The sequence below is a fragment of the Parus major genome, chromosome 10 (assembly GCF_001522545.3).
Source record: "Parus major isolate Abel chromosome 10, Parus_major1.1, whole genome shotgun sequence".
Taxonomy (NCBI): Eukaryota; Metazoa; Chordata; class Aves; order Passeriformes; family Paridae; genus Parus; species Parus major.
In genome coordinates, this window is record NC_031779.1 from 13,946,890 (window position 1) to 13,972,529 (window position 25,640).

General features: G+C 42.6%; 1 long non-coding RNA gene across 1 annotated transcript; it reads left to right on the forward strand.

Annotated features, from left to right (window-relative positions):
* On the forward strand, nucleotides 1–25,118 carry LOC107209097. Its single transcript, XR_001523428.2, has 3 exons — nucleotides 1–1,532; nucleotides 10,684–10,828; nucleotides 14,534–25,118. It is a non-coding gene; the product is annotated as an uncharacterized LOC107209097 (long non-coding RNA).
* The last annotated feature ends 522 nt before the right edge of the window (nucleotides 25,119–25,640 follow it).

A 25,640-nucleotide genomic window follows, 5' to 3' on the forward strand; every position in this document is an offset into this window, starting at 1 on the left:
TTTAACAGATGAAGAACAAGGAGTATGAAGAGTTGTGTCCACAGAAGAACAAAGAACAAGTCAGCAAGAAAGCAAAGGAGACAGCCAGAGGCAAACTTCCTTAGTGAGAGAAGTCTTAGGATAAAGCCTGACATGGTTCAGCTGCAAAAGATATGCTCTACTGTGCTGAGAAGAAAGAACAAACTTCTATGAGAAATGAGGTGATTTTGATCTGTATTGAGCTTGATCTATTAAATACAGTGCCAAATTCAGGTCAGACTATGGAGAAAATATCCTCATATCCTTAGAAATTAATAATCTTGCCTCTTAGAGACAGATTAATATTGAGAAGTAGAAGAAAGACATTAGCACAAAATTTGAAGGAAGGACATGGAGTTTGCTTTTCCTGAAAGCACTATCTTCCTTTTTTCAATTAAGAACAAACATCAAGAAGGCTGTTGATTACCTGTGGTTTTTAGTTCTGAAGCTTTAGACAGCAAAGAAAGATTTACTTTGCTGCATGGTTATAGTTCCAAGACTTGGTGGCAGACCAGTGAATTAAAAATATTTATTCTAAATTAACTGAACCATTTCCAGTATTGTGCACTTAGCTGTAAAGCTCTGAGGTAAAATTAACAGTAAAAAAGATAAGTTATCTGATGACTATGGGAATGCATCAGGGGTGTGCAACTTCCCTGTCCTTGCTGGTTTGTTTCTTGAGTAATCATTTTCTTCTCCCTCTGCCATGCTTGGTGATTTAGGCTCTGGTAACAGTGTGATTGCCACACTGCAGCCCTCAGCAAAGCCACGCAGGGTCCCATGTGAGAATTTGGATCAGGAGGGTCCTGCTGCTGTTGTTACAATCAACCACCCAGCAACTGCTGGGGCTTTGGCTCTGCTGGGCTCTGATGTCAACACAGTCCCTGCACAAGGTGCCTTCTGCTGGTGAGATCAACACGATGTCAAAACCTTTCTTTGCAGTTAGAGATCAAATAGAGCAGTTTAGCTCAAGATTAGCGCTGGCTTCCTACAGTCTTCTGGATGAAAATGGGTATTTTGGCTTATTCCCCGCAGCAGCTGACTAACCACAAATAAAGCCTTGCCAGTGGCCCGTGCTCTAATCCATGGCTCGGTGACCAGAGCTCTCTGTGATTGTGTGTGTGTGCTCATGTCTGTGAAATGAGGAGCACAGAGTTTCATTTCTCTCTACCTTGGGTCTCCATCACTAGGGAACAGATAACATTCCTTTTGCTACTCTGATAGAAATGCCACTCATTTTTAGGCTGATACCCTAAAGGCACCCATACCTTGACTTTATAATTACATATGGCTAAAGGCAGCGTTAAAATCTCGTGTTCTCTCTCTAATTCTTGCAAGTTCTTCTGCGGAGGAAGTTTTTAAGGAAGAAAAAAGTAATTCAGCTTATCTCTTTTTGTCTTTTCTTTACAGACATTTCCAACAATGGAAAGTTTCACAAGAGGTACACCCACAAGAGAGCAAGAAGGAAGGAGAATATTCCAAATACAACTTTTGCAAGCAAAAAAGAGAACTAAGTAAGTGTATCTTAAAAAAACTTGTATTACAAGTTTTCCTCTTGATCACACTGTAAAAATCTTGTTCATTTCAATGGAATTACCCAAGTGTAACTTCAAGGGGAATTTGGCTTATGTGGGATCAGGGCAGGAGGCTCAGAAGTAGAGGCTGGCAGGACTCCTCATTCCCTGTGGCTCCTTTTTCTGGGAAGGAGAGTGAAAGGGAGAAATGCACTCAATTCATCAAACAGATCACTCATCCCAGCCAGAGTGAAGAAGTCCATTCTCCAGCTCCTGTGATAAATACACAGAGTCCTGGCTGAACTGATACTCTGAGCTGGAAATCCAGGGCACCCCTTTCTGCAGTACAAAATGAAGTCTGGTGGAGAGAGAGGAGAAGTGGCATTTCAAGGAGGAGCATTTCTGTTTGGATGCTGGGGGTCACCGTGCTGCTGGTGACACACAAAGCACAGAACCACTGCTGCTCTCCAGTGCAGAGCACAGCCTGAGCTGCTGAACCAGCTCTGGTCAGCAGAGACTGCAATAAACCCCTGATCTCTGGCTATCACCCAGTGGATTAAACACTCACCACCAGGACCTAACTACAGCTTGAAGTTATCACAGCATGGCTACATATCTGCTTGACTAAACCTCTCCAGTGGTTTTGTCCAAAACTCCCACTGACATCAGCCAGGCACAGAGGGTGTGGGGTCACTGGAATCCCCCTGAGGATGAAAGATTACAACAATCCAAGGGATTAGAGCTAAACCAGTGGTTCTTATGGCACAGGCTCCGTGGAAAGATTTATGAAGGGTTGGCAATTGCAGCCTGCCAGTGAAAATACATGTTTTAACAGTACAGTGACTAAAACTAATGTTGTATTTCTGCTAGCTGCTGCCTGGGAGTTTGCTGATGTATTTAGTTCATAGGTTCAGGGCTAGAAGACCTTACTCATCACAGCTCTTAATGCTCCTACCCTACTGCAAAGCCTGGCACCTGATTTGATGAATAGTTACTGGAATTAATCATCAGAGGAGACCAGTTTCTTCATCGTACATTTGTCTGAAAAATTGCTCTCTTTGTGGAAGCTCTTAATGGATTTCTCAAGTCTTTCTGAACCGTGACACATAATGCCTGACATTCAAAGGAAGCGACAAATGAAAGGGATGAAAACTGAGGTGGAAGCATAATTACTGCATATCAAAATATGCTTTGGTAACTGAAATTCGCAGGTGATGTGGGACAGTTTAACACTGCCAGGGGCTGACAGTCCCTCCTGCACAACCATCCACGCTGCCACCCTGCTCTCTCTTCCCCAAACTTAATTGCCTTGCAATTATTGGCTAGGAAAAAACCTGTAATCACTAGTGATTAATTGCCCGTCCCTGGAACTGACAGGAAGAATGGTCTCAGGGCTTCTGTCCATAGCATCATTTAGCAGTGAAAATACAGCAAGTTGTTTTGGAAATGTCAGGGGGAAGTTGCCAGCTCTCCTCTTGGGCTTGGATGGCTGCTGGAGCACTGCAAGTGCTAAGCTATTTCCATTACAATGGGGCACAAATCATCTGATTTTCACAGACAATGAGAAACCATCTCTGGGCCTAACAGAGATTCTGTGTTGCATCTCCTCCTGCGGGGAATAGGAAACTCACCTTGCTCAGGAATAAGGAAGGGAAAAAATGATGCAGAACACTGACCTGCAGTGGGACTCTGCCTTTTCTGGAGAAGACAGGGATGAGATCTTACTAAACCTGTCTTAGATTTTCTCACTTCCACCTTTTATGCCCTGGACTGCATCAAAACCCATGCATGTGCCCTCATGATCACAATTCACAGACCCACCTTTCACTCCTGACAGGTTGTCACCATGGGTTTGGTAGGATCAAAGCTGAATCTTTTAGAACACTATAGAGAACACCATTATTTAATTTGTCACCCAGAAATAAGGGGAGCAGGACTCCTTTCAGGTTATCATACCCACATTAATTCTAATTCCACCAGAGAGGAGCAGACCACATCTCTGCTGTGTTTCCATGCCCATGTAGTTTCATTTCACACCTTACAAGCTCTCTTGTCTTGTTATATGTGGAGCAGAATCCAGCATATTGTCAACTACAATCAGGCACTTAATAATTAAAAAAAAACCCAAAAAACAAGTGCAGGAAAATCCTATGTCCAATTCTGAAATCTCAAGTGATTGGGGAAAATCTTTACAAAAAATGTTACCAACCACAAGTAGAAGGATCCTGTTATGGGAGTTAGAGAAAACACAGCCACCACATCAGTGCAGCACCATAATTTAGAGGCTGAAATTCTCATTCTGGGGTATGTGCCATAATTTTTAATAAAAACAAATCTAAAATAGAGTTGCTGCCAAGCAAAGCACTACCAGGGCTGCCAGAAGGCCTTCTGAGGAGCCAGCCCTACACAAAACCAGGCACGGTTTGGACATGGCTGGTCAGGAAGGTTTATTTGGATAGCTTGTGGATTTGCATGGGAATTGCAGCAGATTGAGGTGTTTCTTTCTTGCTGAATCAGAAAATTTTTGATGGGGAATGCTGTGGTTTAACCCCAAATGGCAACTAAGCCCCACATAGCCTCTTGCTTCCACCCAGTGTGATGGAAGAGAGAATCAAAAGAGTGAAAGTGAGAAAGCTTGGGGATTGAGATGAAGACAGGTAAATAGATAAATCAGAAGCTGCAAATAAAAAGCAAAACAAGGAATTCACCTGCCACTTCCCAATGGCTGGCAGCTGTTCAGCCATCCCAGGAGTGCAGGCCTCGATCATGTGTAATAATGATGCAGGAAGACAAACACCAGCACTTTGAATGCCCCCTCCTTCCTCCTCCTTTTCCCAGCTCCATACACTGACCATGACTCCATATGGTGTGTGATATCCCTTGGGTCAGCTGGGGTCAGCTGTCCTGGCTGTGTCCCCTCCCAGCTCCTTGTGCCCCAGTCCTGCTCACTGGTGGGGTCAGAAGAAAAAAAGGCCTTGGCTGTGTGTAAGCATCACTCAGCAAGAAAAAAAACATCCCTAAGTTATCAACAGCACAAATCCAATACTGGCTACTGTGAAGAAAACAAAATTTACTCCAGCCAAAAGCAGCACAGGGAAAAAAAGTATTTCTGAAAATTCACATCCTCTCCTACTATATTTTACACAGCAGCTGGGAACAGCTTTTCCAGATGGTCTGAGGTAGGAAAAGAAAAGCATATTTGCTATATGACACTGGAAAGTTCACACAGCCAGATGATAGACATGAACCTGATTTGGGGACAGGACTCAGCGATGACACATGGAAAACAAGGCTTTTCCCACAGCACTTTCTGGGTCTGTTCTTATAGCTGTCTCTGTAAAATGTCTTGGGTAAAAATTTTCCATGTGAGCCTGTTGTACTAAAATATATCCAGACAATTAAAACCAGACTACTACAGCACAGAAAATACATAAGTGTTTTTTAAAAATGCAGCAAGTGGGTTGTAAACCATTTAAGTTCTGCAGCTTTTGTTCATGCCAAGCCCTGAAGTAATGGAAACTGGATTCCAACTGACCAAAGCAAGATCTGGCAAAAAAATCTTTTGTCTAGTACACTTGCTGCTTCTATTAAACACAAAGTCACTTCTGGAGAAGATCAAGCAGAGGAGGTGGCAATAAATCCTGGCATCACTTTCTGAGATATTAGTGGCCTCTCAGATTGCCTTGTGCACTGGATTTTTTATCTCACTTGGCAGAGCACTGCTGAAGCTGAGTGATTAAATGACTGATTGAGTCCCAAACACCTATGTGAAAAGCTACTGGGCCCTCCTTCTGTCTTGATATTTGTTACGTGACATGATTTTTCTTTCTGCTCTGCATCTTCTGAAAGGAAGTTCAGTGTTGTGGAGAATTTAAAATTGGCTCACACTGCAGAAGAGATTTCATTACCAACATATCAGCCCTCAAGGTACCCAGTAATTCTCTCCCTTACATTACTGGAATTTTTTGTATCTTTTCTAGGAACTAGGTATTGATCCCTGGAAAATGAACAACACTTAAGATAAAATATAGACAACTGCAATCCCAGTGGTGCCATTAAAGAATGAAATGCTTCATTAACACCTCATAGGAACATTTAGAACATGAGTGGACAACAACTTTCCTCTTTCATCTCTGGGGCACGGTATCCACAAAGGAGGATAACTTAAACTTCCCAGGATTAGTCCACACACAAATTAATATAGTGTAACCAGGACAGATATAAGTAGCAGTGCTTTGTCCTACCATATAAAGATAGATTTTCTGCTTAGAAATTGTTTTGTCATATTCCAGCCTAAATCAGCTACTTAGAAATTTAATCTTAAATGAAATAGAGGAAATGTAAATTTTCACAGAAATCATAATTAGTCTGACAAAACCAGGTTAAACTATCAATTACATCAACACAAATTCATAAATCCACGTGCCCTTGAACTTCTTGACTGTGAAGAACCCATATCAAATTGCTGGATGTGATCTCCCTTGAAGTTTCAGCTTGTAGGTTTTTACTGGGAAAAAGCTCTTCAGTCTAGCAGAGGCAGCAAATCTGACATTTGAGAAATGTAGAAATGCTAAGTCTCTAGATGTGACTACAGAGTTTTCTTGTATTTATTTGAGCAATGATGTGAAGACAAAAAAGAGCAATATGAGGTGTCCTGCTGATTTCCATGGCACAAAGGTACCTCTGAAAATTAAGTCCCCAAGCATTATGCAAGTCATAGCTTGCACATCAGGTGGTGCCTGCCTGGAGTGGCTGGAAGCACACACTAAATTAGCAGGCTTATGAGAGTATAATTAGTTTCCAGTGAGGGACCCAAGAGGATATGTCTCCAACATGATTTCAGGTGCTAAATAAAGTGAAATAAAGCCCAAGAGGTAAGTACTCAATGTAGAGACTGGATCCACCCGAGCTAGAGCCTCCTATCTCTCCCAAGCCTACAAGAGGTTGTAGGGGCTGTCCTAAACCCTTATCCTCCCACCCAGCATGCAAATGATGCCTGGGTCACAGCTGTCCTCCTGAGTGGGTGAAGAGCCCCTCAGAAACTCTGTCTCAGCCCAGAGAGACAGAAAATGGATCCACCTAGGATCTAATGCCTAGAACACTCTTATTCTGCATTTTCTGCCAGGTTTCTTATTGATTATTTCATCCAGCTAGAGAGTGATTATACCTGAGACATCAATGGTGTTATGTAAATATCTATCTTATACAATCAGTGTTATCTACCTAAGGCTTCTGAGGTTGCTAGTTTACTCCTGACAGGTTCATGAAGAGTAACTCAAGCTAATGATCCATGTCAGTTGGCTTAAATTCCTCAGCTGGGAAATGCTCAGGAGGGCTGCAAATCCAAAAAGGTTGAAAACTGAGGCAGTCAATAGACAGATAATGTCAGTCAGTCTGATCCTGTTAGTGTCTGACAGAAAAAATATCAATAGCTGGCATGATTGATGGGGAATGAAGGAAATACCACCCACAAACAAAAAGTAAATAAACAGGATCTGAAAGGGCTGTGCTTCATTCATTTTGAGCCTTCTTACTTTTCCCTTTTTTAAGCTGGTTCGATTTCACTCCTTGGTGTAAATTCTTTGATCCAGGCACACTTTGTAATAAAGAATTAAATAAATCCATCCATACATAGTGGCCCTCATGGCATCACCTGTAATGTGGGCTCCATTCCCACCTGAGTGGAGCTTCTGTCAAGTGCCATGGAGAGAAATGGAGATACATCTTACATTGAGTGACCTCTGTGTAATTAATAGTGTGTTGCTTAATGCCTTGTAAACATGAAAGTAAAAAAATTAAAGAGAGAAAATTATGGGTAATTCAGTTGTTTAAAAGGAAAAAACAAAAAAAAAGGATCTTGTATATGTTCATCTCCTCCTGGTGTTTGAAATTCTAAAGTGTTAAGCCATTTGGAACCATAGATAGCCCAGTTTTTGTCTGGAATCTGGCTATTTAACTTCTGCCAGGCTATAAATAAACATAGATTGATTTACATATTTATTAACTTCATTTTTACAAGGTTGCAAGCCTTTCATGTCTTTCATAAACTGTGGTCAAAATGCCAACAATGTCATTCTAGGAAATACACAAATTCACCAAGACATTTCCCAGTGTCAGAAATGCATCTGTTTAGGAGCAAAGAAAAAGAGATGAGAGAAGGCACCACATGGGGTCTGTTATAAGTACAGGTGGGGATGATCTGAAGGAACTTCATGGAAGTGTAATATCATTAACAGACAAGATACTGATGGATACCTCTCTGTTGCTGGCACTGGAAGAGTGTGACCTAGACCAGTTTGTGGAATAAAAGAACAAATTACATGGAAGACCATGCCTGTCGCCTCAAGGAAGCATGAAGAAATTTAGGGTGGAGAAGGAAGGAAAGAAAGAAAAGCATGTGAGTCCAAACATACACTGCTGTTGTTTAAAATGAGCCACTTCCAGGCACCTCTGAGACAATAAAGCCAGGTCAACTGTGATCTCAGCTGCTGGCAGCAGCTCAGTACCACTTGCACAGACCATTTCAGCAGGAACTCAAAGTGTGATGTCCAAAGAGGCTGGAGTCTCTTTCCCAAGGACCTTTTCTCACATGAAGTGTTCTGATTTTTCAAGCAATACACTTATTTTTTGTACCTTTATCTCCCTTCCATCCAACAAGTATTTTGGGGACTTTAAGACTCATCCTTTAGAGCTGGGGCTTCAGTTGGCATTTGAGCTGTTCGTCAGTACTAACCGCACTGTCTCCTTAGTGCCTTGCTCTAGGCTAGAGAAAACTGTATGGCTGGCACAAATAAAACAGTCTGGGGTATCACAAGAGGAGAAAAAGGCTGGCTTCCCCTGGCAGGACAGCTGTGAGCAGATCACACAGTGATCTGTCACGGTGTGACAAACTCGAGCGCACGCTGGCATCTTTAACCAGGACAATGCAAACACTGCCAACACGAGTTATGTTGGGAATGAGTGATGCAACTTTTTGCTGCTACTTTTCCTTCACACCTTCAAGCCTTTTGTCCAAGCTGCACCACAAAAAGAAAAAAAAAAAAAGAAAAAAAAGAAAAAGAAAAAGTGAGAAACATATCATTCTCTGGAGGGGTGAGGAAATACTGCTATTCTGAGCAGGAAAGAACAAAGTCAGTCCCTGAGCCAATATGTAGATCACTGAAGAGTTTACATATTGTCATCAAGAATAGATGCCAGAATTTGATGTCTTTGATGGCCCATCAACAGTATAATCAGCAACATAAAGCCATCTCAGAGGGAAATGATTTGTCACACTCTGAAAGACTGACACTTGACATCTGGTTTGACAGGTTACAAGGCACCCTTGTAAATGAAGACATTCAGTTCGTTCATCTGTCTATAAATAACACTTTTTTCATCCTGGAGGTTCTGGGATTCCAAAAGGTGAGTTTGGACAGTCACCCTCCAAGGCCACCTGGCATGCTGCACTCCTCCCTTCACATCAAGAAAGAGAATTCCTAATTGCCTCTCAACTCACACCTCTGAGAAGACCCTGAAGCCAAAGGATCAACATGCACAGGAAATACAAGGGCAGACAGAAAATTGACTGAAATGTCCCACGATTAACCTATCAAACACAATGGTCATGTGTTACAATGTTGGGACATAAATCAGATTTAATTAACATCCTACTCACTGCATGATGGTCCTAAATACTGGTGCCTGAAGAAGAAAATCTCCTTTTAGTGGCAGTCCTGGTGCAACCCTCTATTTCTCAGGGATGTGAGGACTGAGACATAGTTTAGTATCTGGTACTACTGTGAAATACAGAACAGTGAAGCACTTCACAACAGTTATAAGAGATAAGGTACCCTGCTTAGAAACTGTAACAGAGCAATAGGATCATGCCAGCAAGCACCAGAGCACCCTAATTGAATTATCTTTTAAAGAATGAAACACTTGTGGCACTCTCCTGGTTTTGTGTGCAGAGAGTTTCACAGCACTGCAATGTGCAGAAAAGGCTCCATCCTCAAGGTCACTTCTGATTTTATGCCCAGTGATGTTCAGGAGAGTTTTGATGGGCAAAGACTGCAGAGTTTTTTCCTCAAATCAATTGCCCTGATAAGAACTTGCACAAATGGCTGCATGGGATGAGAGCAGAGGTCTGTCTAATCCTCTATCCCCTTCCTCATCATGGTCAAAATCAAAAGATATGCTGGATTCCACCTGATAGCCTTCCTGGAACAGAGTCAAACTCAACTACATTTGCTTTGCATTTGTGCATCAACAGACTGAAATCCTGGAAAAATAACAGGGGACATGTATTAAAAGCTGGGGTCTTTCCAGTAATAACTCCTATAAACCAATCACACCCATTGAAATCAACCAGGCATGCCATTTATTTGGTGTTTTGATAAATTATAGCCCTGGGGGGGCACTGAGGGCCAGATTTTAAAAGCTGTTCAGCTGTTTAACTCTCATTGATTTCAGTGTAATTGATTTCAGTGGGAGTTAGAGGCCTGCATTGCTTCACACTTTGGGCCAGGCCCTCCTATGGTAGCTGTACCAATTAGGCAGGAGAACCATTTATCAGGAGCCCCATTAAACAGAATCAGAGGTGCCCAATTACATCTAAATTACCAGTTCAGCCCCCATGGTGTTGGAAGGGGAGGGGTGGCTGCTGCTGTAGCCCAGGCACCATCCCTGACAGGGGAACGTGTCTCCCATTGTATCCTACTCAGAGCAACACTAATCCAGGGAAAACACCCAGCTTCTTCCATTAACCCACCAGGGAATTTTACCCTCCCACAGGGTCACTCTGTCACTGCAACAGCCTGATGCTGTAATGGATACCAGGAAGAAAAGCAGGCTGAGTCCAAACCTAAATGAGTGGGGCTTACATAATTAGAGGGTGAGAGAAAGAGAAACTAGAATCAGAGACACGGCCTTTTCAGGGTTTCCAAGGCAGCAAGTGACTGCTTCTCACGCAGCATGCACCACAATTGTGTTTTCAATTCTACAGCGTCAGTTTCCCCTATGGGGAAGAGGAAAAGAAATCCCCACTCTTTTGAAATGTGAGTGCTTTTGAAATAATAGAGAGAAGGTCTGGGACATTATGCTCCACATGAGTAGTTGTGGTGATATCTTCATTTATCTGATATTGTCTTCTGACATTTCGTTCCATTTGCAGGCGAGTCATTTGTAATGTTACGTACAAAGGATTCTGGGGCTGTGATCTTTAGCTTTTGCCCTGAATTTAATACTGAAGATCACTCAACCATGATGAAACCAGCTGGATGAAATTCCTCTCCTGCAAGACATGAAGGCCAGTGACGGTATGAAGGATGTGGGGCTGCGTTGTCATTTATTGCTTCATATCCCATATGCTTGTCTGATTGGTGAAGGGAAAGGTCTGTTTATTAATACAATAGTTCATGTGAATTGCAAGCAGCTGAATGAAAAGGGAAAAAAAAAAAGAAAAAGGGGAAAAAAACCCAGCCAGGAAGGCAATTCAATGACTGGGTAGGACAGCCTTAAGGCAATTCCCAGGAGGCTGCTGAAAACCACATGAGAATGGCAAGTTTGGGTGGCTAAGCCTTTCCTAGCACCATGTTTTGGGAAATAATCTTGGGGGAAAGGGTTCTAGCAGAAGGAAAAATATCCTTTTGGTAAAAACACTGAAAATGTCTGTCAGAACACCAACAGGTAAAGCAGGGGAAGAAGCTGACTCTATGAAGCACAGAAATATTTCCCTGGACAGATGGATCACTCTATATAGGTCAAAATTTTGTTTTCTGCCAGCCTTCTTTCTCACTCCTAGGATGACACCAGCTGTACCACATTGTATTGCTGGTTCCTCATTCCTGAAAGCAGTTTTTTTCCAGGTGCCAAACCAATCAGAACTATGTAGGTAGCTCAGGTGATGACAGGAACCCAGAGACAATGTATTGGGAAGAGTAAAATCCATAGACAGCATTCTTAGAATCTACACCATCAGAAGAGAGACATCCTGGCCTGTACCACCAGGTCTCCCAGGACATCCCTCCCAGCTCAAACTGTGCTCCCAGGAGTGCCTGGAAAAGGCAAATGCTGACTAAAACTTCTTCCTTTTTAAATCAGCTATTAATGAAAGCTCCCTGATACCCACAGCCTTGCTCCAACATGAATGAGCCAGTTAACACACTGATGGTGTGTCAGTGCCTCAATGTATTCCCAATTCAAGATTTAATGCTTACTACTGTTAAGGGGAAAAAATATGAATAACTCATTTAGCTAGATTTAATTTCCTTACTCTCTGCAAAGTCTACAAATTAATTCCTCAGTGGATTTGTGTTTCAGTATTTAACCTGATCTTTTCAGACACAACAGTGATCATTTCTCACTTCCTGCCTTATTCTGGAACAGCTCCACAATACCCTGCCCTGGGTAGAGCTCTCACATAGAGAGAGAACAGAAAATAATGTCATACATTTGGGTGGAATTTCCAATACTACAGTGCTTGTTTTTTAATCAGAAAAAAACCAAACCCTTGCTCTTCATGGGACCAAGATCAAGCACCACCATGGGGTTTCCCTCCGTGGGTTTGCAATCCAAACACTCATCTAATTCCAGCTAAGGTTGGGGAAAAGAAATTAATTTTGCTTTCCTCCACCATATTATCCCAATCTATTTCCTCTCTGGTCTTTACCCAGCTAAATTGTTCATTCACTGTTGAGTCCAACTGACCCTTTTTATAACATGCTGGTCTTCACAGGTGTGGGAAGGAGGGCATGGAGACTAATGAGAGTCATAATAACTCCCAGCCTGTTACTTGTAGAATCTGGCACTTGGGAAAAGCTTCAATGCTATTTTTTCTTGTGATGATGAAAAAAGAAAATAAAAGAAAGAAAAAGAAAGAGAAAAAAAAGTGGTGCTGCTTGGCCAAAGGTTTAATGACTGAGGAAATCATCCGTAGCTCAGGGTGAATGCTGGCTTTCTGCTTCCCGATGAGCTCATGCTCTCACACATTAGGCTATAAAATTGTCATGTGGAGTATTGGGGCCTTGGTTTCTCACTGTGAATGACACAGAAGGGCACCTCCTTGCCATGGTAATAAGCCAGAGACACAGCCAAAAGACACAGAGAATGCACAGAAGTAAAAGTATGGCAGAAACAGTAAAGGTGGATGGGTTGTCCATCAGGACGTGTTTTTAGAAAACCAGGAAGAGGGAATGGGAAAAAAGACAAAGCCATTGGTATTGCCTGCTCACTGCAGAGAATGTGTCAGGACCTGGGGCTTCCATAGAGGTTGGAGTGGATGCAAAGTGAGGCTGGGATTGCCATGTGCTGCCCCTGGGGTTATCTTGAGGTCTTCTTTCTTCAGATGTTTTTTTCTATATATTTTTATTTACACTTGTAAAACCTCCCATCTATTGCTCTTACTTATGGAATTTCTCAAGTAATTTTTTGCTACCCCATCCTCCTTAAGACAAGAGTCTCTTGAGCCATAAATGCCCCTGCTTAGCCCCTTTTGAGATCAAACTCCTGTTGCAGTTAATGAGTACTTGGCCCAAATCAGGAGTGGTGCCACGATCTCTGGCTCAGGAGATCCCTGAGCAAGACCTCAGCCCAGGTTACCACTTTCATTTTTAAGTAAAACATATCTCCAGTGCCTCCAACAGAGAAGTGTGTGTACTAGCCAAGAGTTTTAATATTTCCCAGAGGCCTTTTGCAGTTGGTCCAGGTTGGCTAACAAGCCTAGAGCTTGTGCACAAGCTTTTAAACATCTGCTCTAAGAGCAACATTTTAGCCCTTTGAGTTTGGCCTTACACACGCTATTTTTGGCTTGTGCTAGTGACTGACATGTTGTCCTGCTGACTGTGTTATTTCACATCCTGGAAACACTGCAGGCTGTGAGCTACAGGACTCTTGGTTTGGGAAAAACACAGGTTTCTTCTGTAAATCTCCACAGTCTGAGTGTGTCCCAGCAAGAGTCACCCAGCAATAACAAGGAGGGAAAGAAATTAAATGGATGCTGGAAAGTATCAATACATAATAAACAAAACAGTGGCATAACAGAATTTGATCAGCTGGAATCTCAAACATTGGTGTAGAAGTGGAGTACTTATAGATAGGGGCTGCTCCTGCCCTGTTTAAAAATACTGGCAGGAGTTGGAGGGAAAACTCAGATTACTGTGCAGGGTGGAAATGGCCAACCTCCTGTAACATTTTCAAGTCTCTGGAAATCTTTGGGATTTCAAGCAGCTTGGGGCAAAGTATACTGCACACACATGGTGCCTGCCATGTGTTCAGCCCTCTCCACTCAGCAGGCCAGCTGCCAGGATTTGTGTAGCATGTGTGAGGATGTGTTTGGATAAAGCAATACTGGAAAGGGGATTTATGCAAACTTCACTGACGTCACCTGAAAAATTTCCACACACATCTCTAACACGTTTAGTTGCTTTATAACTCGAGCCCAAATGATGCCACTATAGAATTTTTAACATTTGTGAATGTCCCTATGTTTCCAGACAGGGGAGGGTGTTTTTCTGTATTTCACCAGCTCAAAATTCATGCATCAACAAGTTCAAACATCTATTGCATCTCTTTCAGGTTCCCATTCAGGTGACTCCAACCTGGAGCACACAAAACCTGTAGTGATTGTGCCATGTTGCCACTAAATAGTTCCCACTTCCTCTGACACAGGTAAAGTGCTCAGAATATTGGAGGGACAGCTGAGTTTGACACAGGTTTCATAGATTCAGTGGATAACAATCCTTCCTCTGGCAATGCAAATAGTCTTGGCAGTGCTCAAAATGTCTCTGAGTGCTGAGGAGGTACCAGCTGCTGACATGGTGGGAGATTGAATTCAGCCTGGGGAAGGGGGAGGATCATTTCTGGTTGTAGCTGCAAAACAAGGGGAGAAAGGAGAAAGGCAGGAACATCATTCCAGTTATGTGGCTTTTCCCTAAGTTGACCCCTGTGGATACATTTATTCTGATTTCTTTGGATTTAGCGCTTATTTATTTATTTTATTATGATTTTCTGTTTGCTTCTTGCAGAGCTTCTGAAGGTTCTCGAGATCATGCTGTCTGCATATCTTATACCTACATATCTGCCCCTAACCTGACTCCAAACTATCTGCAGGCTTGATGGGGCTCTGAGCAGCCTGGTCTGGTGGAAGGTCCCTGCCCATGGCATGGGGGTTACAAGCAGATGGTCTTTTCCAATGACCATTCTATGATTCTGTCAAACCTTTGGGTCAGATTCTGCCAGATGTCAGCTAAATCCGAGTTCCAGCTGAAGAGAAGGAACAACATTGATTTTAATGTTTATTAGAGCACAGGAAGTGTGCTCAGAAAAGAGACAGCAATAGACTGGAGCAGAGTTCAAATCTCTCAAAATACAGCCAAATCCAAGTGCTCAGCACACTGTTGTAGAAAGCCAAGCTCCACTTTACAGTGCTTGACTTTATTTAAAAATGCAAATGGCTGCAGCCCCCCATCCATCTGATCTGCCAGAGAAGAGGAGTTTGAGGAGGTACAGCAGAGCACACAAGAGTGCTTTCAGTACATCTTGTTATGCTGCAGCAGAAAACTCCAAAATGAAGCCTGAAGACTTAATGTATCAATGAACACTAATTTTGCCTTTCACTGAAGGTACAGAAGAAGCTATAAACACTTCTATAAACCCTGTAGAGAGTCCCTGCACAGTTGTTTGCAGACACTGTCTCCCCAGATGATTAACAAACAGCAGTAATGGGTCTGTATTTGAGCACAACGCTGCTGGAGTTAATATGCAGATCCTTCCTTGTTTGGGAAAGGCATTTTCTAGATGTTTGAGACTGGGCTGGTTAATCATCAAAACTGGAGTCACTCAGGCAAGAGGTACTTCAGAGATGAGACAGCAGGAAAAAAAAAAAAGGCTGCTCTGTTTGCTAAAGGTGACAGATTTGACATTTTGTTTCTTCTGGAAGACAGGTGCTTCATTTGTGTTGACATCAGGGAGTATGGTCATATAAGATTGTGTAGACTATTTTATTGATACTGAATACAGGCAAAAATTTGTGGGGTTTTATTATTGTATTTTTTAACAATCACATTTTGCAAGACATTGTCTATGGACAGAAAGAAACACTGCATATAGCAACTCTTAACAATTAACCAGAATTCTTGCACCAACAGTGCAACAGGGCACAAAATCTTCTCCTCTTGTTATATCCAGTTTGGATTTTCCACACTTGATTTGGATTTCTGCCAGCAGAAGCACTGGGCCAACACCATTTTCTTTCAACCTTTCCTACTAAAATTGCAAGACACAAATTTCTGTCAAAGAGCATTTGCTGGCCTGGAGAGGTGATGTATTCTGGTGTTTGTGAAACGCTGTGAAGATGCAGAACGCTTCAGGCCTGCTGCCTGCTCTGAAGGAGGACCAGAACAGGTGGGGATGGACACTCAGAGCTCAGGGAGGAGGAAAGGTCTGTTTGCTTGCACAGGAGGCAGTGCTGAGGTGTGGTGAGTTGAAGGGAAGAGCTCAAGGGCAGGGTGCTGAGGCGTTTGGGAGAGCAGAGCTGCTGTCAGCCCCCACTCCAGATTTGAATGCATTTGTTACCGTGACGAGGCTAACACTTTCTCTTTTGTGCTAACTTTGGTTCATTGCAGTGCACATCCTCCCCCTCTCCTTCTTGAGCATCTGCTGAGGTCACATCTCCCCCCTGCTCCCCTTGCCTCCGCGTTTTGGGGATGAACACTCATTATTGCTTTCAGCGCCCAGCAGGTGCCCAGCCTCTCCCCCAGGACAGGGACACATGGCATTGCTGTGACAGAGTGGCACTTACACCGGGGACCAGGACACTGGCAATCCCAGCACAAAAAGAGAGCTGAAGAAGCATCCACACTGTGCATTCTGAGAGGCTTAAGCTGTGCCCAGGCAGCAAGGCCAGCTCAGGACACCGCAGTCCTTCCCTGGGCTGGGGAGGGAGGGACTGGCTATGTGCTCAGGGTCTGCAGCATATCCACATGGCTTTGCTGCCACTGGACCCTACTCAGCACCACCCCAGGGGGAGGAGGACATTGGATCAAGAACTACACACGGTTGCTGGGCTACATCCTATTTTGTCCTCCAAATTCAGGACAAAGGGACAGAAATTAAGTGAAAGTCAGAAGATGCTGCACGTCCAATGGAACAACTGTTAGTATTTTTAATCTGCTACAAGTTCTGATCTGCTGGACACTGGGCCACCAGCCTTTCCCTGCTGCTTCATATTTCAGATGCCTTATGTAAGCCATTCAGATTCCTTCCAGTACCTGCTTTGGCACCCTTGCAGCAGGTTTTTACTCTGTTGGTGTAGGCACCTCAGCCTCAGTTCAGTGACAACAGAGGAATTGCTGTCCTGCACATCATTGCTTGGCTTGTACTTGTCATGGTCTGGATGTACCACCTCCAGACAGGGATGGGGAGCATGCTGGTGAATCCTGCCCTGACAACAAAGAGAGCAGGAAGAATGTCTCCAACAGAAAATTCCAGACTAAATCTAAATTAAATCCTTCTTTGGCCTTCCTAAGCCCTAAGTAGCCCTTGCTGAAGCTTTTATTTTTCAGCTTAACTCTTGAAGTATCTTACACATTCTGTACCCAGGGAATATCTGCTAATAAGGTCTGAGCATACACTTGCAATTTCTTTCAAAGCTAACTAACACTAACCTATCCCTTCAGGACTCCACCTTAATTACTATAACTTTACTCCTACTCCTGGTTTATATATTGCTGCTCTGTGTTCTAGATTGATTCTTTTCAGATGGAGCAGGTTCTGGGATTTGGGGGAGTGTAGATCATCCGTGAGACAGGAAGAGGGGAGAAGGAGCAAGAAATGGTCAAACAAGTTAGAAAATATCTCCAGTCTAGCAGCCCCAAAATTTGCACAACAAAGGAATAGAAATGAAGACAAAAAAAAAAAAATTGGCACCTCAGAATTTAGGGGCTGCAGAGAACGATCCAGCTGATTTATTTTATGCAAGAAAATTTCCCTAAAATATACCAATTCAGATGAAGTGAAACAATGCATGTGAACTGACTTAGATTAACAATACAGAGAGAAAAAAGTGAGTGCAGCAGTTTTTATGTATTAACTTTCATGTACACATTTTTAAAACAACATATTTCAGTGCAGGCATGCCAGTTGCAGGGGTATATTTTCAAGCTGAAAAGACTGGACCCTTCATGCTGAGACAGGAATTTTTACTGACAAATTGACCTAGGAGTGATATTTTAACAGAGAAAAGTTTATAATGGAAAATAATCCAAAGCTGAAGAAAACCATTTTTTTTGAAATATCCATTTTTACTTCCTCTAAACTGATTTTCTCCAACACTTTTATTTTCTATTTCTGCCATTAAATCCCAAAGTCAGGGTTTTACTGTGCTTCAGCCCTTCAGGCTGTGCTGTTCTGACTCCTCAGCACTCCAAGGGCCCTGCAGGAATTAAGTGCCTCTCACAATAGGACATTTCTCACAATAGGAAATTTCCAGGGTGAAGGTTTAATTTGGTTTTGGACTGTGTGACTAAGTGGATGAAAAAGCAAACAAGAACTTCCTCATGCCTCTCCATCAGTTCTGCTAATGGGAGCTCTAAGAGTAAACGAGTTGATTTGCTGGGTTATGGGTGGGAAATGAACTGGAGCAATCCTCCACCCACCACATGTGCAGCCCAAAGCAATTTAGCCACCTAGGAAATCAGGAAAACTGGGATGTGCTGCTGGTCCAGGGCAGCCATGTGCTGTTATCCTCTCCAGGTAGGAAGGCAATGCCATGAAAGCTCAGGTCAGTGGAACTCCATGGCACCACACTCGTGTTAGAAGAGCTTTGCAGTGAACACCAGAGTGTTTCTGGGTTTAGACAGATGAGTTGGTCATGGATTTCTGGTGCAGCATATTCAATTGATCATTTGTTGAACATACACAGAGCAACAGTGAGCTACTTCAGCAACTCAGCATCCCACATAATTTCCCTTTCCCTTCTGGGGAGTCCTTCAGGAATCATTCTGTATGGACCTGTCCAGTAGTAGCCCCCCAAATTCTCCCCCTGGATCACAGCAGAAGATGCCCAGAGCCTGTGTTTTGCTGTCAGCTCTGCAGTCCCAGGCACAGGAAAAGGGACACCAGTTCTTTCCTAAAAACAGGGATGGATTGGGGAGTGTGTTGCTATCCCACTCAGCTTCCTCACAACACCCACCTGAAGCAGGTAAACACCTTTTTTTTAATAGAGATGTGTTATCTGGTGGATGTGGCCATCCCAGAGGCACATCCAGGCTGGGCTGTCCTGCTGCACAGAACGCAGGGCAGAGCAGGGATGCAGGATGTGACTCCCAAATCTGTGTAACCACTTTGGTGCATGCCATGCCCTGCCCACCTTGGGGACCAGCTTGGGAACCAGCTTTTCCTTGGGGATCCCAACCAATGCACCCCTGTCTGGGGCACACATTCCCTTAGACAGTGAGCAGCAGGGACAGGAGCACTGTGTGAATGTTCTGCTTTTAGTCTTCTTTGTCAGCAAAACTGTACTTCTGTCCTGGGAATACCCCAGCAATGCATAGCTTCTGCTGATGAGCTAGGATTAGAAGGACTTTACATAAGGCTGTTTGATTAAGTGGCTATTATCAACTGAAAACTTGGTGCTTCCCATTAAGTACTCTCAAACCTGTGTCCTCATTTTACTTATTTTGTGCTTGTATTATGCTTCAAAAGAGGCAGCCTGCCCTTTTTGCCTCATCCAGGCCCTTTAGCCAACACTAATAAGGTGTTCTGTCTTGTTCAGTGCTAGTTTAAGGAATGCAATGCCCTGATGGAGCCCTTCCTTAAAGGTGTTTCTCTAAAATCAGCACATCACCCTGTACTTTGCTGTGGAAATGGGCCCCAACCCTGTGAACTTTCTGCTCCTGACCAGATCCTTCAGCACCTCTCCCTGGAGGCAGCTCTCTCCTTCCAGCAGATCAAAGCCTGCATCACTGACAAAGGACTAAAACAATAAGGCTCTCACCTTTTGTCTTTGTTTCTATTGCTGTGCCAGTGCAATTTGATTTCCCCTTTTGCAGCATCTGTGCTCAGGCTGCAGTGATTTCCCATAATAGTCCAATATACTTTTCATGATCCATGTTCAATTTATATCCACACCCCACTTTAATCCTTCTGTCTAGATCAGTTATTTCATACTTTCGTACATCAAATTGCTTTCACCATCTGTTGGCCCAGTTGCCCTACATAAGCCAAACCCTCTGAAGGTATAATTGCAATATTGTTCATTATTTGCTCATTCCCCTTCCTCCCAATATACATAATGACAGCAAAATGAAGAAATAATTTAAATCTAATTTAAATTCCTTTCAGGTTTTTTACACTGTGCTGATCAAAATAGTAGCTAGGGTCTTCAAAAGAAGAAGCCATCCATCTCAGAAGAGCCTTGATGCCCTTGGATAGCTATCTGTGAAAACAAGTGAATTTTTGTAGGACTGGAGCACCACATAGCAGCATTTAACTAAGCTGACAGCAAATGCTATCAGCACATCAGCATGCTGTTAAATCATTGCACAGAAGAATTCCAATCTGGTTAAACAGGATCTGATTTTATACTGCCACTTCCATGAAAACATTATTTCTCTTTATTTTCATCTCTATTTCAGCCAGAGCTCGTTGTGCTGGGGCTGTGCACTGTGCATCGTGCTTGGGCAGTTTTTCAGGCATTCACAGAGAAAACTTGTAAGCACCAAGCCTCTTCCCCAGGGATAACTATTCCTTGAGCTTTGATTTAACTTTTCCTACAGTCAGGAGGCCACCCACAGAGCTCCAGTTCTGCCTGACCTGCTTCATTTCTGCCTCGGCGTTAACAGCGAGGGCACAAAGGGGCATCATTCCCTGGCAAGATCCAAAGGTTAATTCAGACTTGGGTTTGCATTTACCTTTAGGACTTCCAGTGGGGAGGAAACGGCTGCAGAGCTGGGGGAAGCACCCCTGCCCAGCATCAGAGGCACACACTCAGTGCAATACATTCCACCAGCACCCAGCTCCTGCAGGAGTAACTTCAGTGGAGATAAATAAGACATGTAATTTCTTGTCAGGCTGTTGCATTTCCCACCGCTCGTTTTAACAATTACACTCTGTGACTTTTTTTTATTAAACAACCGAAAAGAATAGATTTGTGTAACCCAGGAAGAAAAATTGCCTGGAGAAATGAAACATACCCAGACTTAATTTTCTCTCCTGCGCTTTTTGAGGTGTTTGAAATGAATGTGTTTTCAGTACAGCAGTCAGTAACAAGAGCTGTGGTTTAGGCACTTCTTTGCCACGCTCACCTCTTCACCAGCCAATTTCATTACAGACAAACCCAGGCAGAATTAAAGGGCCCATCCAAGCCATGCACAACTTTCTCCTCCTGAAACCAATGGAAACACTGCCACAGTTTACAACAGGGATTGCCAAAATCCCACCATTATTTCATATGCTGCTTTCTCCAAGCCTCATTTTTAAAGCAATTAATAGGAGGAGTGATTGACCTTTAGCAAGCCATATCCCAGCAGGATTTGTAATCAATGCTTCTTCCGAGTGCTTCTTTGCACTGACATCTGTACCAATTAGCGGCTTCTCCTACAGAAAGGTTACACAAACACCATTTTATTTCTTATTATTAATTATTTTTCACACAGGGCCAAGTTTTAAACAGCTGCCTGGACCTAATGTCTTCAATATTGGATTTGCTCTTGTAAGAAGCAGGCTGCTTTTAAGACTGACCTAGAAAATAGATATTCGAGGAGCAGGCATGCTAAAAGAGCTGAAGCACTTCATTTTGCTTTCAAGACCAGAAGGTTGCACATAAAACACACTCTAATACTCATGACTACAACTTCAATGCTTTTTTAGACAGTGATGATTCTGAACTCAAGACCAGCCTGGTGTAAACAGATAATAGGATCAATCTGAAACCATCTTTCTTTGTTCAACTGGTGCACCTTTGAAACAAAAATAAAATGTAGAAGAATAAAATTGAACTTTGAAGACCAAATAGAGAAGATACTGAGACATCAACCTTTCCTCTAGAAATATTTCTGTTTGATTCCAATTCAAGAAAATGTAACATGATATCATGGTCTCACCCTTATCAGGATTGGGAGGAGAATGGAAAAAAGGTAAAGCTCGTGGGTTGAGGAAAGAACAGTTCAATAAGTGGAAGAAAATAAAATATACTGATAATACTATCCACAATATTAACAATAATAATTGTAATGAATGTGTTAAGAATGGGGAAGATTGGGAAAGGAGAATGGTTGGGGAATAATGGCTTTTGTTCCACACGATGAGCGAATCATTAAAATGCATCTCACTGTACCTTGAATAAGTCTCTCGTGAGGGACAGAATACAATCCCCTTGAATCAGCTACAAGAGTTTTGTTGGGTGTATTTTTTTTTCCAGGTAGAACAAGCTGAATCTTCCCTAGTATCGTTATTTTGGTTGGAATTGGTGCCTGGCAGAACAGGTCCCTCCCTCATGGCTGGGGCAGGATGGGTCAAGGCTTCCACAGAGGAGACTGCTGCTTCAAAAATCAAGGACATTGATAAAGTTGAAGAAAGGCTTGAAGGAGTAAGTGTCCAGTGTTGCCTCTACTACTGAGTTTCAGGGCAATTTTTAAGGCAACATCTAGGTTACAAACATGAAAACACGGCATTCCAGACTCGCCGCCATCTGAACGTGGCTGACGGTGAATGCTCATTTCTATCATTTCTCACCAGGGTGAGTATTGATTTCATTTCTCACACTACACCAGTCACTTGACCAAGCTGCAATCCAATATTTAATGTGTTAGTCACACTGGCTTGTGGGGGCCTGTGGTCTGTAGTCTATCATATGGTGACCTTTATGGTGACTGGCATAGCCTTAATCGTGTTAGAAAACGCTGATATAGAGGTATTCACATCATTATTTCTAGCACTGGCAAAAGGATTGTTGAAGAAGTAAGGTATGAGTAGAGTGGCATTTACTGTTCCCTGTGGACAAGTGGAGTGATTTGTTGTACAGTTTAATGCTGGGGTAGCTTTTAAGGACAAGGACAAAACGTTGGCTGCATAGGCAGCTGAGAGGAGGTAAATGGTTTCTTTTAGGTGAAGGAGTGCTCAGAACAGAGGCATCAAGGCTGAAATTCCTCATCTTAACTGCTTGCACAGCTTTTCCCAGCAACATCATTCCCCTCCAAAAGCACTGTGCAGAGAGTTTGAACCTCAAAATGAGGGATAAGCCAGTGACACTTTGAAGTCCAGTAAAATCTTCATGTTCTGAAGATGCTCAGATACTCTGGGAGCACACAGACATTAAAAATGGCCAGGAGAGCCCAGCCCACAGGGAATTTGCAATACAAGCAGCTGACCTATGAGCTGGAAGGTCTTTGCTCCCATGAGAGGCCCTGATAGCAGAAACTGTTTTTCATTGAGACCAGTCTCATCCCTCAATGTCCTCTCCCTTTAAGAAATAAACTAAAGGGATCAATATTGTTCCATGTTAATTTTGCCATTTTCTAGCCTTCCTTGTAATCTTTGAACTGTTTCCACTTTCCAAACCATCCTTCCCTTCTATAAACATTATCACCTGTCCAAAACATTTTGCAGTTATTGCATGAGCTGTATCCTCGTCCTCCAGAAGAGTAAGAAGCTGTGATTGATGGTGAGATCCTCCCCACTGTGAAGGGTTAACCTGAATTTTAGGTGTTACTCAAGCTCCCAGGCTGACCCTCAGTGAAAATTAATAGCTTGTTTCTGTTTAATATTCCTTTCCAGTACATTGTCAAATCGTTTCATCTGTGCTGAAATGGATCAGTGGTTTTCATCTTCAGTGTTTCCTCATTCCTCTTTGGGGTTTTACTAATTCTTTATTGTTTATAGGTATTTTTAAAATCATAGAAGATTCTTTTGTTCATTGCTTTTATTTTTATTTCATAAGGATTTCATAAAGTTGGAGGTAAAGGACAGACATCACATTAACTTATCAATGTTATCTTGCTCCAACTAAAAAGTGGACCACATCTATGCCTTTTATAAGTTATATTACAGATATGGCAGTGTCATCATTTGCAGCTAATCAAAATATGCCAGTTGGGCACAGATTTTCTAAACACACGTATCAGTCTTATTTGTCATGCAAGTCATAAATTTAAACTGATGCATCTGTTACAACCATTGGTGCAGGAGATGGAAAAGATCCATGGGGAGGCTTTCAGCTTTCCATTTAGTGCTAAAGTGGAACAGAACTCTATCAGATGTATGATTATTGCCATTATTATTTAATATCCCCCTCTGCCTCCCCCGTGCATTAGCCACTTAACAGAAAGCACGAGTGCAGCCCTTCTCTCAGACTGCTTGCCATGCAAGTGACAGACTGGTGTCCAAGGGACAATAAAGCATATTTCAAAGAGGATGGCCAGGATCCTCCTGGAATGGCTGCATGGTTGCTCAGGAGAGGGAGGCCAGCTGGCTGGTGGACACACAGGGATTGGGGGGTTGGTGTTGCTGCTGAAGTGTAAATATGATGGTGCAGCCATGAGTTTTCAAGAATAGCACGATGGTGAATGAATTCAAGGAGTGATTGTGAGCACTGATACTTCATTAGCACCAAAGACTGACGGAAAGAAAGAAGTATAAAGAAATATACTGCAGATGCTGAATAACAGAGGTGATAAGCTGATCCAACTGCTGCTGTAAATCTGGCCCTTAGGCCTGGGTTCAGATGCTCTGCAAGCTCTGGGCAGTGTCTAAGCTTTGCGTGCCCTCAGGCTTGCATTAGCCATGCTTCCAAGCTCCAGAACTTTTTTCTTTCAACAGTGCCCCTGACAACTCCAGCTTGAAGTCTGTTCTTGTGCTGTTTCTGCAGGATGCACATGCCTGACTTGGGAAAAAAATCCTCACTACACTTTGCAGGTCACAGAGTTAACAAGTTTATAAGAAAACCTTATGTACATCAACCTTGGGCAAAGGCAGGGGACATCCTTTGTGCCTCCAGGTGACCCCTGGAGCCCAGTGATGGCCACATCCATCACCCAGATGAGCTTTCCTGGGGAAAGCATGCTTTGAATTTGTTCAGACCTTAATGAGTTATCTACAAACCATCAAATATTTCACATTCCATATGGATCATCGGGGTTTCCTAAATGACACCATCAGCTAGGGTGGCTGCAAGGATCGTAAATAACTCCTTCAGTTTAATGAGTTACATGAGGAAAAGCTGCTCCACCAGGTAATGAGTCACAGCTTCACTTTGTTGTAGATCAGCTGAGACACTTGATTTACTGTGAGGGTTACCTGTATTAAAACTAATCAGAGACTATCCAGGAAACCCAAACAGACCCAACCTACCACAATTTAATCTCCCCACAAATAAAACCCACTCATAAATCAGAGCCAGCATGTAAATGTGTCCCTCTAATGCTTCTATTAGGAAACCTAAACCCAAAAAAAGCTCATAGGATGTGAAAACTGTGGTAATGTTGGTGGTATCAGTCTAATTCATAGCACAGAAGGAGATGTAAGATACATTCTGATGGCTAAATAATCAAGATAGAGAAAACACTTTGATAGATATGTTGAAGTCTCTATTTTCATTTTGAAATGTAAAATGGACACTTTTACATTTTACACTTTTATTCACCTTCCCAGAAAAAAAACCCAGAAAATAATAGATAAAGGTATTAGAATTGTCATAGTAATTTTTACTTACTGAAAGGAAAATTCTAATAGAAAATCCAGTAATCAAAACATACTGCTTTTAATTTTAAAAAAAAATGGCATAAAAAGCTGAGTTTCACAGAAATACATGTATCTATTATGGTTGAAGCATCTCTCTTAATCAGCTTTGGTAATGAGCTTTTTTCAAGCAGACAACAGCAATAGTTCATGGAGGGTCTGTTCAGCTTGATTGAGAAAAGGCATGTTGATACAATGGAATGACTGGAGTGACAGTCTTGAATAATCATTATCATATTATCTTGTCCAGGTGGTAAAACAATGTCCACATAGAGGAGAGCTGAGACTGAACTTTTGTTCAGGAGAAAGCAGCACCTCCAGAACTTCAGTCCACAACAGACCAGGTGGGCACTGCTGCAATTTATGCAAGGCAACAAAGCTGAATATTTAAAAAGCCAT